The following is a 21,484-nucleotide window of genomic DNA, read 5'->3' as shown; positions in this document are numbered from 1 at the left end:
ATCTGAAGAAGGACAATGAGTTAATTTTACGGATGATTACGGGAGCTTCTCCTAAGCATGGGAGCAGCATGGGAGAAGGTGCTTGTCTGAACATTTAACAAGTGGGTGATGGAAGCTGACATCATGGGCCAATTGGAGGCAGGAGATGGCCTTTCAACACTGAATAAAAAATGATAGGTAGTGTGGGGATAGATCATGAAGGGCATTGATAGTGTAGAAAAGTAGATTATGTTTGATATGATAGAGAAGCGGGAGCCAGTGAAGGGTTACAAAGAGAGGGGTGACATGGTCAAAGTGAGAGGCTAGGAAAATTTTATCTTTGCAACAGCATTCTGGATGGATATGGGAGGGGCAAGACGCCATTTGTCAAGGCCTGAGAAAAAGATGTTGCAGATGATGAGAAAAGTTTTAGCTGTGTGAATGGATAGGAAAGGCTGTTTGTTAGAGATGTTATGCAGAATAAATCTGAAAGATGTAGTCATAGCATCAGACGTATCATGTGAAATGCATATAAATTACAATCCCCTGCTTAGCCCCTCACTGGGGTTCCACTTCTGGGTTTTCAGCACTAAGCTACTACTTGAACTAAAGGAGTAACTCCTCCTGCTGGTGGCTGTAGTAGGCTCGCATCCTATTACGTTGGCCAGCCATTAGACAGAAAAAAGATGTACACTATGCTCTTGAGGTTACAAATGCAACAAGCTGAGGCATGGAAAAATGTGTGCACAGTAATTTAAAGTCAGTCTTAAATGCCTGTCTCTTTGAAAATCTGTCCCTCATTTGTATATTCTAGTGGACTGAGAACAGCAGATGTGTAGACTATTTCTAGCTCTGTAATGGACCCAGTGTATGATTCTGGGCAAATCACTTTTCTTCATCCTCACCTTTCCTCTTTTGTAACTTTTGCAAAGTGATTTGAGATATACAGAGTGATTTTCATCTATAAGTGTTATATAGTATTTAGGGCTGTCGATTCATCGCCGTTAACTCACATGATTAACTCAAAAATTAATTGTGATTAAAAAAATTAATCGCAGTTAATCACAGTTTTAATCACACTGTTAAACATTAGAATACCAACTGAAATTTATTAAATATTTTGGATGTTTTTCTACATTTTCAAATAGATTGATTTCAATTACAACACAGAATACAAAGTGTACAGTGCTCAACTTATATTTTTTTATTATATTTGCACTGTAAAATGATAAACAAAAGAAACATTATTTTACAATTCACCTCATACAAGTACTGTAGTGCAATCTCTTTATTGTGAAAGTGCAACTTACAAATGTAGATCTTTTTTTTGTTATATAACTGCACTCAAAAACAAAACACTGTAAAACTTTAGAGTCTACAAGTCCACTCAGTCCTATTTCTTGTTCAGCCAATAGCAAAACCAAACAAGTTTGTTTACATTTGCAGGAGAAAATGCTGCCCCTTCTTATTTACAATGTCACCTAAAAGTGAGAACAGGCATTCGCATGGCACTTTTTTGTAGCCAGCATTGCAAGATATTTACATGCCAGATATGTTAAACCAGGGGTAGGCAACCTATGGCCCGGGTGCCGAAGGCGGCACGCAAGCTGATTTTCAGTGGCACTCACACTGCCCAGGTCCTGGCCACCAGTCCGGGGGGCTCTGCATTTTAATTTAATTTTAAATGAAGCTTCTTAAACATTTTAAAAGCCTTATTTAATTTACATACAACAATAGTTTAGTTATATATTTTAGACTTATAGAAAGAGACCTTCTAAAAACGTTAAAATGTATTACTTGCACGCGAAACCTTAAATCAGAGTGAATAAATGAAGACTCAGCACACCACTTCTGAAAGGTTACCAACCCCTGTGCTAAACATTCGTATGCCCCTTCATGCTTTGGCCACCATTCCAGAGGACATGCTACCATGCTGACGATGCTTGTTTAAAAAAAATAATGTGTTATTTAAATTTGTGTCTGAACTCCTTGAGAAGAATTGTATGTCTCCAGCTCTGTGTTTTACTTGTATTTTGCCATATATTTCATGTTATAGCAGTCTTGGATGATGACCCAGCATATTGTTCGTTTTAAGAACACTTTCACTGCAGATTGACAAAATGCAAAGAAGGTACTAATGTGAGATTTCTAAAGATAGCTACAGCACTCGACCCAAGGTTTAAGAATCTGAAGTGCCTTCCAAAATCTGAGAGGGATGAGGTGTGGAACATGCTTTCAGAAGTCTTAAAAGAGCAACACTCTGATGCAGAAACTACAGAACCCAAACCACCAAAAAAGAAAATCAACCTTCTGCTGGTGGCATCTGATTCAGATGCTGAAAATGAACATGCGTTGATCTGCACTGCTTTGGATCATTATTGAGCAGAACCCATTATCAGCATGGATGCATGTCCTCAGGAATGGTGGTTGAAGCATGAAGGGACATATGAATCTTTAGCGCATCTGGCATGTAAATATTTTGCAATATCGGCTACAACAATGCCATGCGAACGCCTGTTCTCACTTTCAGGTGACATTGTAAGCAAGAAGCAGGCAACATTGTCTCCTGCACATGTAAACAAACTTGTTTGTCTGAGCAATTGGCTGAACAAGATGTAGGACTGAGTGGACTTGTAGACTGTAAAGTTTGACATTATTTTATTTTTGAAAGCAATTTTTTTGGTGTGCATAATTCTACATTTGTAAGTTCAACTTTCATGATAAAGAGATTGCACTACAATACTAGTATTAAGTGAATTGAAAAATGCTATTTCTATCATTTTTACAGTGCAAATATTTATAATAAAAATAAATATAAGGTGAGCACTGTACACTTTTATTTTGTGTTGAAATTGAAAACAATATATTTGAAAATGTGAAAAACATCCAAAATATTTAAATAAATGGTATTCTATTATTGTTTAGCAGCGCAATTAATCACGATTAATTTTTTTAATTGCTTGACAGTCCCAACAGTATTATTATAAGTGTAATTCTCCTCTTTCCAAAACAATTCTACCTTCAACATGATACAAATCTCAGCTAATCTCTGTAGCAATGGGGTTTTATTGTCAAACTGCCCACTGGCAATTCTACAGCATGACTCCTGACTACTAGACAAACTTCATTTACCATTCTTTCCTTGTTGCAGATTGCTCATGCAATGTCACATTCACACCTTATTCTCTAGAGGCAGCTATAATCAACATCAAATTGCAGAAGATAAAAACAAATTACTGTGTACTATACGTGCCACCCAGTTCATGGATTAGATGAGGGAGAAATTTGGTCTGAAACCAGCTTCCACAAAACCTTTTATCTTTGTAGATGGAAACAGCTCTTATTTAATTATGTTACTTATCCCTTTTCAGAATTGAGCTGTCTACTCTAAGGCAAAAAAAAAATCAATATTAACTGTATAGAAAATTAACCAAATTCTGCGTATATTTACCCATCTTTTCTATAAGCACAGCCATAATAGACTATTTTCTCCACTGGTAAATATTAGAAATAAGTACACCCCTAAACTTCAAGCTATAACTTCTTTCAGTAAGAGAGTATTTACTGGTAAACTTCTAAAGGTGCTAAGCACCTCCTGCAAAGTGTTTAGCACCGTCAATGCTCATTGATTTCAGTGGGATTTAGAGCACTCATCATGTGCTCGGAGGCACACAGTACCTTGAAGGATTAGACACTTTATACTTGTGGACTTGGTGACTTAGCTGGAGGACTGAGACACTAAAGACTTGCCTAGCAAGATTGGCAGCCAACCAGGGGGCAGCAAGAGCAGAGAGAGTGCAGGATTGCAACCAGCTGACAGGAGGTGCTCACGAGAGGTGGGTGCATGCCATCACATGAACACATTAATTGTATGTAGACCATTCGGTAATGATGTGTCAAAATGTCAGAAGGTCTCTACCTGCCTGGACCAGAGTGGAGTAGCTCCAAATTCTATTAACAATGCTCTGAGCAATCCAGTCTGCTATGCTGATTGGCTTCCTGGCCCACCTGGAAAAAGGGAATGTGCTGTCAAAGTTTTATTTTACCTCTCTGCTGAGAAGTAACCTACTACCAGTTCTTCCATTACTTCCCATTATAAATGCAAGGAATACCTAAACTAGCAATATCTTATCCAGTGATTTTAAAAATAAAAGACAAAAAGAACTTGTGAGATTTCCAGACCAGTGGACATAGTTAAAATTCTTTTTTGCCCCCCCCCTTTTTTTTTTGCATGTCAAAGAATTTCTGATAACTATCCAGACTTATGTTTTCTTACCAAAGCAAAGCAACTCTCACAGCATTTTGGGGTTCACTTAGCAGAGATGGAGAGACTTAAAAGAGAAAGAAACATGAGAAAGACAGATCAGACTTGGAAAAGAAGAAAAAGGAGATCAAGCGAGATTGTTTAGAGGAAAGTCAGAGAGAAGAGGTTAAAAAAGACACAAGAAGAACTTGTGTGCTGCTGCTTTTGTCACTCACTCTTGCTCTGAACAAGATCTTTGAGAAATGGGAATTCACTTGTGGAAATTCAATGGGAAATAGAATCATAGAATATCATAGAATATCAGTGTTGGAAGGGACCTCAGGAGGTCATCAAGTCCAACCCCCTGCTCAAAGCAGGACCAATCCCCAACTAAATCATCCCAGTCAGGGCTTTGTCAAGCCCGACCTTAAAAACCTCTAAGTAAGGAGATTCTACCACCTCCCTGGGTAACCCATTCCAGTGCTTCACCACGATCCTAGTGAAAAAGATATTCCTAATTTCCAACCTAAACCTCCCCCACTGCAATTTGAGACTATTACTCCTTGTTCTGTCATCTGGTACCACTGAGAACAGTCTAGATCCATCCTCTTTGGAACCCCCTTTCAGGTAGTTGAAAGCAGCTATCAAATGCCCCCTCATTCTTCTCTTCTGCAGACTAAACATTCCCAGTTCCCTCAAAAAGAACAGGAGTACTTGTGGCACCTTAAAGACTAACAAATTTATTTTAGCATGAGCTTTCGTGAGCTGCAGCTCACTTCTTCGGATGCATAGAATGGAACACACAACCTGAAGCAAATACTCACCAGCAACCGCACACCATACAACATAAACACTAACCCAGGAACCTATCCTTGCAACAAAGCCCGATGCCAGCTCTGTCCACATATCCATTCAAGTGACACCATCATAGGACCTAATCACATCAGACACGCCATCAGGGGCTCGTACACCTGCACATCTACCAACGTGATATATGCCATCATGTGCCAGCAATGCCCTTCTGCCATGTACATTGGCCAAACCGGACAGTCTCTACGCAAAAGAATAAATGGACACAAATCTGACATCAGGAATCATAACATTCAAAAACCAGTGGGAGAACGCTTCAACCTCTCTAACCACTCAGTGACAGACTTGAAGGTGGCAATTTTGCAACAAAAAAACTTCAAAAACAGACTCCAAAGAGAAACTGCTGAACTCGAATTAATATGCAAACTAGATACAATTAACTGTGGCCTAAACAGAGACTGGGAATGGTTGGGTCATTACACTAATTGAATCTATTTCCCTATGTTAAGTTCTCCTCACACCTTCTATGGGCCATCTTAATTATCACTTCAAAACGTTTTTTTTCCTCCTGCTGATGATAGCTCATCTCAATTGATTAGACTCTTCCTGTTGGTATGCATACTTCCACCTTTTCATGTTCTCTGTATGTATAAATATCTCCTGTCTGTGTGTTCCATTCTATGCATCCGAAGAAGTGAGCTGCAGCTCACGAAAGCTCATGCTAAAATAAATTTGTTAGTCTTTAAGGTGCCACAAATACTCCTGTTCTTTTTGCAGATACAGACTAACACGGCTGCTACTCTGAAACCAGTTCCCTCAGCCTCTCTTCATAAGTCATGTGCTCCAGCCCCCTAAACATTTTTGTTGCCCTCCGCTGGACTCTTTCCAATTTTTCCACATCCTTCTTGTAGTGTGAGCACGGTACTCCAGATGAGGCCTCACCAATGTCAAATAGAGGGGAAAGATCACGTCCCTCGATCTGCTGGCAATACCCCTACTTGTACAGCCCAAAATGCCGTTAGCCTTCTTGGCAAAAAGGGCACACTGTCGACTCATATCCAGCTTCTTGTTCACTGTAACTCCTATGTCCTTTTTTGCAGAACTGCTGCCTAGCCATTCTGTCCCTAGTCTGTAGCAGTGCATGGGATTCTTCCATCCTATGTGCAGGACTCTGAACTTGTCCTTGTTGAACCTCAGCTGATTTATTTTGGTCCAATTTGTCTAGGTACCTCTGTATCCTATCCCTACCCTCCAGTGAATCTACCACTCTACCAGTTTAGTGTCATTTGCAGATCATTAATGAAGATATTGAACAAAACTAGCCCCAGGACCACGCCTTGGGGCACCCCGCTTGATACCAGCTGCCAACTAGACATGGGGCCATTGATCACTACCTGCTGAGCATGATGATCTAGCCAGCTTTCTATCCACCTTATAGTCCATTCATCCAGCCCATACTTCTTTAACTTGCTGGCAAGAATACTGTGGGAGACCGTATCAAAAGCTTTGCTAAAGTCAAGGAATAACATGTCAACTGCTTTCCCCTCATCCACAGAGCCAGTTATCTCGTCATAGAAGGCAATTAGGTTAGTGAGGCATGACTTGCCCTTGGTGAATCCATGCTGCTTGTTCCTGATCATTTTCCTCTCCTCTAAGTGCTTCAGAATTGATTCCTTGAGGACTTGCTCCATTATTTTTCCAGGGACTGAGGTGAGGCTGACTGACTTGTAGTTCCCTGGATCCTCCTTCTTCCCTTTTTTAAAGATGGGCACTACATTAGCCTTTTTCCAGTCATCCGGGACCTCCCCTGATCGCCATGAGTTTTCACAGATAATGGCCAGTGACTATGCAATCACATCTGCCAACTCCTTTTGCACCCTCGGATGCAGTGCATCTGGCCCCATGGGCTTGTGCTCATCCAGCTTTTCTAAATAGTCCTGAACCACTTCTTTCTGCACAGAGGGCTGGTCACCTCCTCCCCATGCTGTGCTGCCCAGCGCAGTAGTCTGGGAGCTGAACTTGTTCATGAGACAGAGGCAAAAAAAGCATTGAGTACGTTAGCTTTTTCCACATCCCCTGTCACTAGGTTCCCTCCCTCATTCAGTAAGGGGCCCACACTTTCCTTGACTTTCTTCTTGTTGCTAACATACCTGAAGAAACCCTTCTTGTTACTCTTAACATCTCTTGCTAGCTGCAACTCCAAGTGTGATTTGGACTTCCTGATTTCACTCCTGCATGCCTGAGCAATATTTTTATATTCTTTCCTGGTCATTTCTCCAATCTTTTACTTCAGAATGAAGCAGAGTTTTTATAAAGAGACAATAGAGAGGTTGGGGTCAAGATAAGAACAGATCCAGAGCAGAGTGGGGAAGGGATATGTAATCCTTTGGAGCAGAAGACAAGAAAGAGGTGGCTGCTTTGAAATCAGAAAACAAAAGAGAAAAATCAAGGCATGAGAGCATGGATAAGCAGACAGCCATTGGTACCCATCCAGGCCGAAAGGGCTGTTAGAACCTCTGCTATTTGTGTTCTTTTTTACATGCTGTATATGATCTATCTACCTTTTCTAGTAATTCTCCATGAATACAATATGCAGTATATCTACTGTGATCATTTAAAAATATTCGATGATACTTATGACCTTGGGACTCAAAGGAGCCTAAGAGAACTCAGCATCCAGCTCCCACTTAGTTTCACTTATCTCCCTTTTGAAAATCCACCCTGCATTCTTTCATTAGTCTCACATCACTATAAGGCCCGGTTCCTGCATTCCTTGCATACCCAAAACACCCAACAAAATCCATTGGCACTTCCGGTATGGAAGGAATAGGTCAGGACCTTAGATAATCCTTTGAAGATTTCATTTTGAGGAACTGAATGAATACTTAATGTTCTTCCAGCTTTAAAAAAAAAAAAGCCATGTCTAAATTGTAAGAGAAGCTATTCAGGCTGAATATTTATCATCCTGAACAGTGGCTACTAATTTAAAATATTTATGCATAAAAGGAGAGAGAGCATTAAAAAAAGCTTGTGTGGTGTAAGTTTGTTATTCACAGACTGCTTTCAACTGCAGGAATACAAGGTCAATAGATGTTGTTGTTTTTATGGACAGCTAGCCAGACAGTGCACAAAGTCTGAAGTGTCTGCAGCTTAATTCTTTTTTGAAAAATAAATTGTAATAATAAATAGTAAAAATAAATTGTAGTTCCATGGGCTTCTAGAAGAGGTCCAAATGGCATTCTAATATCACTGAGGAGGCGAAGCTGTGACAGTTTTCGGCTTAGCACACACTTTCTGAAATGTGTGATACTCTGTTACTTGTTCTATGTATAATAAAAGTCACTTCTCTCCCTGATTGCTGTTTACCCGTTGTTTTTGATGTAGTCTGAGTCAAAGATACTATACATCTCTGAGATGGCAAGTGAAAACTTACTTGATTTAGTAAATAATATAATAACATAGGGCCTGATCCAAAGCCCATTGATATCAATGGAATTCTTTCCATTGACTTCAATGAGCTTTCACACTGGACCTTAGTAAGGGCTAGATTGTGCCTAGTCCAGATGTAGCTTCACAGGAGAGTAGGAGGGAGGGAGGGAGGATTTCACTCACTCCACTAGGTTCCTTGGATCACAGCTCTGGGAACACAGTGGCTTCACAGCAGATACCCACCTCAAGAGCAAGTAGGGTAGAGATGGGTACAGAGTGCACAGAGCAAAGGCTCTCTTCCTTCTACATACTAGCCAAAGCACTTGCAGGGGAAAATATACATCACCCTATAAATTGGTGGTGTTAATTATTTTCTTGCTAAAACCACTTCCATTCACACAAATGTAACAGGGGAGTCTGTCTGGGGATTGGTCCTGCTTTGAGCAAGGGGTTGGACTAGATGACCTCCTGAGGTCCCTTCCAACCCTAATATTCTATGATTCTATTAATTCCTGAGAAATATCACTAGATATACAAGAAATTCAAATGAAAATATCTTTGTGCTGAAGCTTGCAATGAAGCTGAACTTGTTCTGTATATAAATACTTTTCTATTTGTCTATCAATCTTAATTATTTGAGTCCCAATCCAGGAAATCACTTTAGCATATGCTTATCTTTAAGCACGAATAGTCCCATTGACATTGAGGACTATTCATCCCACCCTTGATACATCAGCTCTAACCAACTACCACCCAGTGTCAAACCTACCATTCCACAGCAAACTCATACAGAAGCTAGCCAAAGGCCCAACCATAAGCTCACCTAAGTGAAGTTAACATTCTGGCACAATCTTGAATTAGGCCAGGACATGGAACTGAAGCCATTTTAGTGGCACTGATGGATGACCTCCTTCAGACAATGGATAGAGGACATCCATTCTCATCCTCCTGGACCTCTCTGTAGCACTTGACACTGTTGATCATGAGATTCTGCTGATGGGTTGGGTCACAGATACCCCCTTGGGACTGTCATCTGATGTGCTGCGACTACTTCTGACCCTGTTTTCTCTGCCAGTTTGGGCCTCCAGAACCCTATCTTGTTGAGCCAGATACACTAATCTGCTGCAACACAGACCCAGGGTCTGACCCACACCCACAAATCTGCAGACATAACTGGAAACGGCTGAGCAAGTGCTCCTGTCTCTAGCACCCAGACACCCAGCTCCCAATGGGATCCAAACCTCAAATAAATATGTTTTACTCAGTATAAAGCTTATGCAGGGTAAACTCATAAGTTGTCCACCCTTTATAACACTGATAGAGAGATATGCACAGCTGTTTGCTCCCCCAGGTATTAATTACTTTGGGTTAATTAATAAGCAAAAAGTGATTTTATTAAGTATAAAAAGTAGGATTTAAGTGGTTCCAAGTAATAACAGCTAGAACAAAGTAAGTTACCAAGCAAAATAAAACAAAACATTCAAGTCTAAGCCTAATACAGTAGGAAACTGAATACAAATAAATCTCATCCTCAGAGATGTTCCAATAAGCTTCTTTCACAGACTGGATTCCTTCCTAGTCTGGGCCCAGTCCTTTTCAGACCAATGTTGTAGTTTATGGCCTGGGTCCAGCAATCACTCACACCCCTGTAGTTACAGTCCTTTGTTTCAGTTTCTTTCAGGCATCTCTTTGGGGTGGAGAGACCATCTCTTGAGCCAGCTGAAGACAAAATGGAGAGGCTTCCAAGGCCTTTTATATTCTCTCTCCTTTGTTCTTCTGTCCAAAGTCACAGCAACAAGATGGAGTTTGTAGCCAACTGGGCAAGTCACATGTCCATGAATGATTCAGCTTTTTGCAGACCGATGCCATAGTTTACATGTTAGTTTGAATGTTCCCAGGAAAGCTCAGATGTGGATTGGCATCTCCCAAAGTCCATTGTTAGTTATGTGTTTCTTGATTGGGCACTTACTAAGAATAGTCCTTTCTCAAGAAGCTGACCAAATGCTTCACTGAGGCTACTTAGAATCAAACACATTGAGATATAAGTACATAGCCAATATTCATAATTTCAAATACAAAAATGATACACACATACAGACAGAATAATCACGACCAGAAAATTACAACCTTTCTATAGATATCCTACTTGACCACCTTTGTACAAGATTTGGTGCAACTATAGGACCTTGGTTGCAACAATGATCTATATGGTCACAGTTCCTGTCAATAATGTCACACAGGGGTCAAGGTAAATGCACTAAAATGGCTTTAGTCCATCCTAGAGGGACACATCCAATGAGTAGTGATAAGAAACTGCAGCTCCTGCACTAGATCCCTCATTTGTGGAGTCCCACAAGGATAAATTCTCTCTCTAGTCCTTTTCAACATCAACATGCAACCACTGGGTGAACTGGTGAAATGACAGACTCAAGTGCCAGAAATATTGAGACACAGCTCTACTTTTCCTTCAACACGGATGACCACCACTACCACCAACATGGCCCGGTACTTGGAAGAAATCAGCTCATTGATGAAGGGAACAGCTAGCTGAAGGTGAACTTTAGCAAGACAGAGGTGATGATGGTGGGCAAAGGAAAATATTTTTAAGAGTTTGAAACATGGTGCAATATCCTTTGGCTGAAGGTTCACATCCACAATTGGTCAATTCAATATATAGTCTAGGGTTACTCTTGGATTCCTCACTGATGCTAAACTCTCGCACAGCAGAATGCACAAGTACCAGTTTCTATCATCTTTGGTCAGTTAAGAGACTGCATGCCATCCTGGCAGACAATGACCTGGCCTCAGTTATTCATTCCTTCATTATTCATCACTTTTTGGCTGGACTACAGCAATACACCTGGTCTTGAAGCCTTCAACACTTATGAAACCCCAACAAATACAGAACACTGCAGTGTGTCTCCTCAGCAATGTTGGCTACTTCAAAGCATATCAAGCCTGTCCTCTGCTTTCTATAATGTCTTTGCATAGAATTTCACATCTTATTCAAGATCTTATTTTCAAGGTTGTCCGTTGCCTGAGCCCAGAATATCTAAGATCTAAGGATGAATACTTTGATTTACAATTTCACTCCTCTGACAACTCCTCTGACATACTGGAACTCTCTGCAATAAGGGTAAAATATTAATTGTGTGGGATACGGAACTTTCTCAGGGTCCAGTCTGAGACTGGAATGAAATCCCGCTGTGACATTGCACTCCATAATGTTTTATGAAAATATGCTCATGAGTGTGAATATAATGTAACTGGAATATGCTTCATGCAAAAGGTCTCTTGTAAGGTATCATTACAAAGCTTTTGATCTACTGAGTGTGTTCATCCTATTTGTTTGCAATATTATTTCTATGTCTGAAGTTAGGAAAATAAGATATAAACTTGTATTACTGATGTAAATCCATTAAGTGGAATCCATTAAGGGTGCTTCAGAATCAATAACCTGTAAATGGCTCTGTTTACTTGCAAACCTTCCTGGGTGCCTGTGAGCCAGCCTGGAAGAATGGAGGCTGGGGTCTCACAGGACATGTGAACATGTCACCTGACACTGGAATCCATCTTAAACCTGGTGCTTTTCCATTTAGAAGGAGGGGTGGGGACCCGGAGAGACAAAAAATTCCCGCCTTGTGCCAGAGATATAAATGGGGGTGGAACAGAACAAAGGGGCTGCCAGTCATGGGAACACCCCTGCTTTTCACCTAAGATGGAACTAACAAGGACTGTACCAGGGAAAGGATTGGACCCAGACTAGGAAGGAGTCTATTCTGTGAAAGAAGCTTATTGGAAGATCTTATTTTACCTCTAAATAGTTTCTTAACATATTAGGCTTAGACTTGCGTATTTTTGCTTGGTGACTTACTTTGTTCTGTCTGTTATTACTTGAAACCACTTAAATCACATTTTTATACGTAATAAAATCACTTTTGTTTATTAGTAAACCCAAAGTAAGTGATTAATGCCTGGGGGAGCAAACAGCTGTACATATCTCTCTATCAGTGTTATAGAGGGAAGACAATTTATGAGTTTACCCTGTATAAGCTTTATACATAGTAAAATGGATTTATTTGGGGTTTGGATCCCACTGGGAGCTGGGTGTCTGGGTGCTGAAGATAGGTGACTTGCTGAGCAGTTTTTGGTTAAAGTCTGCAGCTTTGGTGGCGTGGAGCAGACCTGGGTCTGTGTTGCAGCAGGCTAGTGTGTCTGGCCCAACAAGGCAGGGAAAATGGGCTCAGAGGTAATTCCAGCATGTCAGGTAACAGTCCCAAGAGGGTCTCTGTGACCGAAGCCATCACACCCCTAAGAACTAAGAAGCATCACAGATCTCACCACCACCTGCTCCAAGTGTAATATTTTTGACCTTGTCTTTTCTAACATAAATTCATACTAACATTTATATTTTAAAAAAAAACCCTACCAAAACTTGCTTTGCATAAGCCTCTCTCTCTAGGGAAAGAATGAGAGAGCAAACACCACCTGAGAGATGTTAGTCACATCGCTAAATGCACTACTGAAAGGCACTCAAATGCTTTAGTGATGAAAGCAGTGTAAAAACCTATATAGAACAGAGCATGTCTAAAGTTAAACATTTGCTTCAGTGTTTTGTTGGATCTGGGCCTTATATAGTATCTGCCATCCTCAAGTTACTAAGGATGTTAATCTTTCTCTAGCATGTCAAATTGGCATATTCCATAAACACTAGTATTTGCATACACAAAAGGATTATATGTGTTCTTTCCGGAGAAGCAGAGGAGATTTTTTAAGACAGATATTCTTGAATTCTTATCCTATTAAAATTATTGATGAAGGTGAAGAGATGACATAATATTCAGTATCTCGATTGCAAAGACCTTTCTGTACAACTCAGAAGATTGACTGGCAAAGTCAATAAGTATGAGATGAAGGCTAGGTTCCAAAAATAATCATAGGAATTGTACTCTAAAAGAGTACAACACATTACATTATAGAAAGGGCATTGCTGAGCCTGAAAAGGAGCAATGGAGGACAATCAACATTATTTAGGGTTTTCAGACTCTGAGTTATGAAGAAAGATCAGTCAGCGCAGAAAAAAGTACAGACAGAACATACAGAACTATATCACATCTGGAAAGCAGAGGAACAGATTAATGTTGGGAAACTTTTTAACATTGTAACTAATTCAAAAACATGATGTCTTAGTATTAGATTGCAGTTGGGAAAGAGATTTAGCTATTTCAGTATAATTTCCATCCATGAATTTGCAAGGGCTGCAGTCGACACCCAGTCAGGAATGAGTTGGCTATTTTGGAAAGGGAGGAATAACTCAAAGTTTACAAATGCCTTTCCCTCTTCTTTAAAAATCTCTGACTCTCTGGGCTTCAAAAGGTTTGAGGCTTCATAAGAGGGATGGCTTTATCAGAAATACCTGAAGCAGAAGAAAGCTTCCAATTTAGTTCATATAGCTTCCCCTACCAATGAGTTCCCAGTTCTTTATTTCCCCTTCACCCCTCTGTACGTAGTACTTACCTAGCAATGTTGGTAGAAGACATTTTCACCTGAATTCTGCTACTCATATTACCATTGTGAGGGAAGCATGGTGTTCTGGGGCAGCCAAGACGTAAGTGAAAAGGGGAGAAAGGAAAAACAGTAGGGAAGAGAGAAAAAACAAAGGGAGGGAGTGATCAGAAAAAGAAATTGCTTACTAGTAAATCTCTTTATTGTAGCGCCCATATTTCCCCAGTCTCAGATCGAGAGAAATAAGATTTCACCTGCTGGAAGCAAACAAGCAAAGAATAAAGTGGTATCTTCTCTTAGTACAGCTATAACCTTCACCTTCCAGCCTAGTCAATTCAAAATCTAATGTGATATAGAAAATTGCAGGGAAGAGGAAGGGGCAATGAGAAACAGAATAGCCATAAATATTTTTGTCTTGTCAAACAGCCCCCTTTTTCAAGCACTTAAATTCCTCCCTGATCTCACTGAACTTTCATTAAGCCTCATAAGAAAATACATAAGAATGGCCACACAGGGTCAGACCGATGGTCCATCTAGCCAGATATCCTGCCTTCCAACAGTGGATAATGCCAGGTGCTTCAGAGGGAATGAACAGAACAGGCAATCATCAAGTGATCCATCCCCTGTCACCCATTCCCAGCTTCTGGCAAACAGAGACTAGGACACCACCCCTGCACATCCTGGCTAATAGTCATTGATCCTCCATGAACTTATCTAGTTCTTTTTTGAACCCTGTTATAGTCTTGGCCTTCACAACATCTCCTGGCAAGGAGTTCCACAGGTTGACTGTGCATTGTGTGAAGAAATACTTCCCTTTGTTTGTTTTAAACCTGCAGCCTATTAATTTCATTTGGTGACCCCTCTTTCTTGTGTTATGAGAAGTAGTAAATAACACTTCCTTATTTACTTTCTCCACTCTAGTCAGGATTTTATAGACCACTATCATATGCCCCCTTAGTCATCTCTTTTCCACACTGAAAAGTCCCAGTCTTATGCATCTCTTCTCATCTGGAATCTGTTCCATACCCCTAATCATTTTTGTTGCCCTTTTCTGTACCTTTTCCAGCCTCATGTTAGTGTCACCAAGACTTTAATATTTTTACTATTTATTTGTCTCCTGTGCTGTTGGTATGCATTGTGCTTTACAAGACCTTTTACCCAAGGAGATTTCAATTCAAGGCCTGATCCTGCATACACTTACGCATGAAAGTAACTTTATAACCTGAGTTTATTCCATTGAACTCAGTGGGACCACTCAGGCACATAACATTATGCATGTGTGTTTGTGGAATTGGGGCCTAAGTTAGACATAGCTTAGGGAGAGGGAAACAAAAGGAAAGAAAAAAGGTGATTTAGTTTGGGGGGAGGGGTTAGTAGATGTTTGTTTGTTCATATTTTTTTTAAGTAAGTTACATTTTGTGGGATGGAGGTAGAAAGGGGAGATGCAACAGCCAGAATTGATGACACAGGAGAAGATATTAACAATGCAAGTCCAGATAAAGGAAGTCTAGGAGGACAGCAATTTTGTCTGAAACAGTGGTTTCTTTCTCTCATCAGACCATGGCTTTCCTTCTACAAAGCCTCCTTCTTTGGCTTTTGAGGTTTGGTTTCATGAGTCAACAATTCTGCCAACATCTCTCCTTAATTCTGAGCTGTCTCTACTGCATTCCAATTTTTACTGTGTTGCTGGAATCATACTTTTGCAAAGGGGAAACCAGACCTCCAGAATTCTCAGTCCAAAGCCCATGTGTTTAGACTTGAATAAAAAGCACAGTTCTAGTGGCTGTGCCTCATAAGAAAAGGCATCCAGCAGGACATAAATCCTTGCAAACTTTCATTTTTAAGAAAGCATAATTATTGAAAAAGTATGAAAAAAGATTATAAGGGTTTTGTCTGGCTAAAAGCATTTTCAAAGATCAGAAGTAATTATAGAGGATATTTCTGAATGTCACAGCTTTATACATCAAGATGCATTTATGCAGATTGCAGACATTAACGATAAAACTGAATAACTAAGAATCTCAAAACAAGTTCCATCTGCCCAGTTTGCTTTGGATTAATGTATCTGCATGGTACACTATACCATGCAGCATAAATATATAAAATATGAATTCAAAGTAAGTTTTGATGAAGATCCTTTAGAATTACAAATGCACTACTGGCCAAATGTTGTTTAAAAGTAGCAATGACATGCTTATGGGTCCCCAAATTTGAAATATATTAAAATGGATTATGATCTCCAAAACTTTTTGTGTGTTTTTGTGGCTACTCTATCTTCAGAATGATTCAAAATATGCTGGACCCATTCAAACAATTCAAAGGTTATTTACATTTCTCTGAACTGTCTATTCCTAGAGCTACGTAACAGGTTTATTTACACAAATTAGGATTACTCTCACACATTCAATTATTTTGTGGGGAATCAAGAAATGGGGAACATTTTCAGGACAGACTTGTCCATAAATGCCAAGATCCTTTCTAGCTGATGTTGCATGAGGAGAGTCCTCCACAATCCAATATGCTTTCAAATCTCTGTTTGTTTATTTTATAGCTCACAGATTTATGATAGAGGCTCTGCACAGATTCAGAATGAGATTAGGACACTATCTGTAGTGCATTCCCACCATTCTATGTGTCCAGCAGCCTTAAACCCACCAGATCTGGCCACAGGAGTGTCTCTTCTGTGTAAGGGAATCTTCAGGAGCTGCTGTAGTGGCTGTTGTTTTGGTAACCTCACAGCTGCCAACAAAGTGGGTGTGGCTGGGATAAAGGCAGTGTGGCTAGGGCTACCTTACACTTTAGGTATCTCTACATAGTAACTGGGCAGTGTAATTTCCAGCTTGTGTAGACGTACATGCACTAGCTATGCACAAGCTAGCACTTAAAAATAGTAGTGTGTCTGACTGGTCCAAGCCAAGGACCAGGCCACTGCAGCCGCTCTGCTGCATTGACTCAAGCAGAGCTAGCATGTATATGTCTGCCCAAAATGGAAATCACACACCCCAGCTATGTAGATATACCCTTGGAGTCATTCGCAGTCAGTAAAAATTAGTGCAGCCTTTGCAAGCCTTCAGACTGTTCTAAGTTTCCCCAGGGACCTGACTGGTACTAAGACAACCTCAGGATTATGGGAGGAGCACTATGGTGTTTTACAGCTGCCTTTGTTTGGTATCCTGTCTGAGTTATACCAAGGACTCCTCAGCTGCAGCTCAGCATCTGGGCTAAGGTATCTGCTCCTAAAGAATTTTTAACCTAAATTAGGAAAAACTGAATGAAGGAGAAGTTACCCAGTACAAGGTAATGTGATTACTTTGTGTCATGACACAAATGGTATTTTGGAGAGAGAGAGATTGTCACTTTATCATTTTAATTATTTGAAATGTTAAGTAGGGGAATGGGATATAGGACAAGGAAGGGGGTTTACTGGAGACTGGGCGAGCATGAGAAAATGGAAAGGGAATGAGTCATGGGCTAAAATTAGATAGATACATTGGAGGGAGGGAAAGGAGAGTGGAAAAGTAAGGAACAAGGAAATGCAGGAGGAGCAGACTGGAAAAATGAGTCAGTGACTTAAGAAATGGGAGGATACTGTGGCAAAGGTGGCTCTGTTGGGGTCACTCTCCCTTGGTGTCATGAGATACTTCATTAAACGCTATTCATATTACTAATTATGTCTCAGACTTATCAATGTCTTTAATCACATTGAGTGAACACCTTATTCCACACGTAGCCCCATTAATCTGAATGGCATGACTCAGTGAGTAAGGGACTACTCAGCCTGTGGAAGTGTTGCACAGTCCGCTTGGAGTGTAAGTTCTTTGGGACAGGGATCAACCTGCATCCCTTTGTCCCTAGTTTATATCTAATAATATGGTCAGTGGTGTACACCACCCAGAAATGAAGCTAATTTTTACCCTTTTAAACTCACGGAATTATGGATGGAATTTTCAAACATGCTCAAAGGAGTCAAACACCTAACTTTCTTTGAAAATCCCCTTTTGAAATCCCAGGATAGAACACTAAAATAGTAAGCACTAATTTCATATAACCCATGAAGACACATCTGTTTTCCTGAAGCCAGCACTGAAATAATGCAGATGTTCTGACAGCAACCAAAATAAAACTATTTTGGCAACATGAGGTGCTTTCCCCATAGATTTAAGATATTGTGATTAAATAAAAGTCATCATAATCATTTCAACTGCATTGAAGCCACAGGAGAACAACTAAAATTCTTTCTGTGGGAAAAGAAAAATCAGTAGAGGAAGTTATTTCCTGGTTTCTCATATGACATTATAAAAAATGAAGAGAAAAAAAAACTATTTAAAAAAATCACCTGAGCATTCTTTCAAATTAAATTATTCAAATTCCCTTAATGAAAGTCATATAAAAATAAAATGCATTAATCTCTTGTAGTAGTATTCCACAAAGATTTCTTCTTGATTGATGAAATGTCACAAAGCACTGTCACATTGATAATTTTTTGCATTTCCTTTTATGGGAACATGCTTCAGATCTAGTCAATTCTGTTGTCTCTGGGGATATAGCTATGGTATACAATAATTCAATAAGGCCTTGCCAATATGAGTCCATACCAAGATAAATCAATTTAAGAAAAGTAATAATTATTTGGAAATGAGGTAACCCATGAAGGCTTGTTCATTTGTGTTCTATTTCACTTAGAGTACCGCAATGAATGACTGCGGAGTTTTGGCACAGTTAATCTCAGGAGATACCTCTCCATTTCAAAGTATTATTTTCTGCATTAAAAATTATTTTCTGTGTCCATTCTGATTTTTTTTCTCTGTTCTACAATTACCAGGTGTTCCCTTCTTCAGCAGTTTGCATTTTTCTAAATATACCAATTCAGATTACCACTGCTCATTAAATACACTCATATATCTACTTTCAACCTTTTTTTCTTTGGAAGAATACAGAAAGGTAGGTATATTACAATAATTATATACGTAATATTACAGATATATGTTACACAGGTGAAAACTTGGACAAATTGCTGTGGAGGAGTCCAAAAGAATAGCACAAACATGTAGGGCTAAAATCAGAAAGACTCAGGCCCAAAATGAATTATGCCTACCAAGGGACATTAAAGGCAATAAGAAGAGATTCTTTACATATATTAGAAGCAAGAAAAAGAGGAAAGAAAGTGTAGCCCTTTTACTTAGCAGGGAAGGAGAGCTAATAACTGATAACAACAGGAAGGCTGAGTTGTTTAATGACTATTTTGCTTCAGTCTCAGAAAAAGGTTAATGGTGACCCTATTTTGAACACAATTAATATTAACAACAGAGGGAACGGAACACAAGCCAAAGTAGGAAAAGAAAAACTTAACTTAGCTAAACATTCTTTAAGTCAGTTGGCCCTGATGAAATTTGCCTTGCGGTACTTAAGGAACTGAAGCAATCTTGGAATTGTTAGCAACTATCTTCAAGAATCCATTGAGGATGGGCGAGGTCTCAGAAGACTGGAGAAAAGCAAATATAATACCTACTGCAATGCTGGCAGACCAGGTGCCAGCTCATGCCAAGGCTCCAGACCATACTGAAGACTTACAAATGTATAGTTGGAAACCAGTCTTGCTTACCTATGTGTTAGCATTATCAAAATAGATATTAGATGTTAAGTTGATAAGAATGCGTTTAGACTTTATGAAATGCTTGTAAGATGCTGCATGTGTTGATCTTACATATAATCTCCATAGCCCATGGCATAAAGTTATTTTGAGTGTTTTCATTGTAAACTTCTGTAATTGTGTAACTCATCAAGCAGGAAAAGCAGCATTGATTAAGGTAAAATACTCACCCTGCACACAAGATGGCCCACTGAAGGCAAATGACTTATTGTGTAGCTTCAACGGGCATCTGGCAAAAGGCTAGGGACATCATCGCTGCCCACCCTGGCTCATAGCCATTTATGGACTTATCCTTCATGAATTTATCTAGTTATTTTTTTCAACCCCATTATAGTTTTGGCCTTCACAACATCCTCTGGCAAGGAGTTCCACAGGTTGACTGTGCATTGTGTGAGCTCTGTCAGCTTTTGGAACCATAGACCGACTCATTTGTGTATATGTGTTGCCTGCTTTAACCTGTAAATAACTCTCTCATTTCTTTTTTCCTAGTTAATAAATCTTTAGTTAGTTTACTATAGGATTGGCTTAAAGTGTTATCTTTGGTGTGAGGTCTGAGGTACAGATTGACTTGGAGCAAGTGACTGGTTGCTTGGGCCTGGGAGCAACCTGAATATTTTGTGATCTTTGGTGTAAATGACCATTTATCACTTAGTCTTGCTTGCCTGGGTGGCAAGATAGACTGGAATGTCCAAACTTGCCAGAAAGTTCCTTGCTGTGACATGGGAGTTAAACAGCCCCCATTGGATAGGCAGTCTCCATTGCCTACATGCTCTCTCTGAGAAATCTCTGGGATGGCTTTTTGGGAGAGTGGATTCCCTTTAATGGGCCATCAGCACATGTCTGGTTGGTTCTTTGTTGTAACTTTAAGGTTGCTTGTGGGTGTTCCCAACCTCACAACATATTTCAGTAACACACATAGTAATGCTGCGTAACTTCACATACCATGATAGGACATACAATCCAACAGTATATTAATGTTCAACAGATCAAGACTTTTAAAATAATACCTCACAAGGCAGGCATTGTACAAAACATATCATAGTCATATCACCATGGTGACTATGGGGGGTCCGGAATGCTACTTTGAGGTACAGAGTGCCACAGGAAGGGCCTGACAACACTCTTCAGATATGTTAAGGGCTGTTTATAAAGAGGCTGGTGATCAATTGTACGGCTGGAAGGGCCCTCAAGAAGTCTTCAAGTCCAGCCCTCTGCACTGAGGCAAAACCAAGTAAATCTAGACTATCCCTGACAGGTGTTTGTCTGACCTGTTCTTTAAAACCCCCAAAGATGGTGATTTCACACCCTGTCTTGTAAACCTATTCCAGCTCTTAACTATGCTTATTAGGAAAAACTTTCTAAATCAGAACAACTGATCAGTCTTACTTTATCTTGTTGATTTCCAACCAATCCTCCAGTTTGTCAAGATCATTTTTTATTCTAATCCTGTCTCTCGTTTACCTATAAATTGATCAGGATGCTGAATGAGGGGAATGCACAATTCTAAGGCCTGATTCAAGGAAGCACTTAAACAAATTCTTAATTTTTAAGAATGTGCTTAAGAATAAGTTCACCAAAGCACTACGAATTAAAATCTGTACCTATTCAGTAGGACTGGCTGCAAAGTAGGAATTCTGTGAAAATTTTGAGGTCTTGAAATTTTTCACAGAAAAAAAACGAGAGAGATATGATATGAGAGACATCTTTATTCACATAAAATCATACTAGGAGTAGGCATCCTTCAGTCTCGAGAGACCATGTATATGCGCCCCTGAGAGGTAAGGAATTTACTCAGTTGGTTTTATGGCAACTGCGGCTGTGGCTGAAGAGACTCACTCAAGAGAGACAATCTCTGCCGTATCTGTCAC

At 39.8% G+C, this 21,484-nt stretch overlaps 1 long non-coding RNA gene across 1 annotated transcript in view; it reads left to right on the top strand.

The window, feature by feature from the left end:
* LOC120392786 overlaps positions 1-21,484 on the top strand; it is a 37,598-nt gene that overhangs the window by 4,293 nt on the left and 11,821 nt on the right. The window contains exon 3 of the long non-coding RNA XR_005591801.1: positions 18,789-18,907. This is a non-coding gene — a long non-coding RNA (uncharacterized LOC120392786). The remainder of the gene's footprint in view (positions 1-18,788; positions 18,908-21,484) is intronic.

This window comes from Mauremys reevesii, linkage group 1 (genome assembly GCF_016161935.1).
Source record: "Mauremys reevesii isolate NIE-2019 linkage group 1, ASM1616193v1, whole genome shotgun sequence".
NCBI classification, from domain to species: domain Eukaryota; kingdom Metazoa; phylum Chordata; order Testudines; family Geoemydidae; genus Mauremys; species Mauremys reevesii.
Note: the sequence above shows the minus strand (reverse complement) of the source record. Positions and strands in the feature narration are given on the sequence as shown.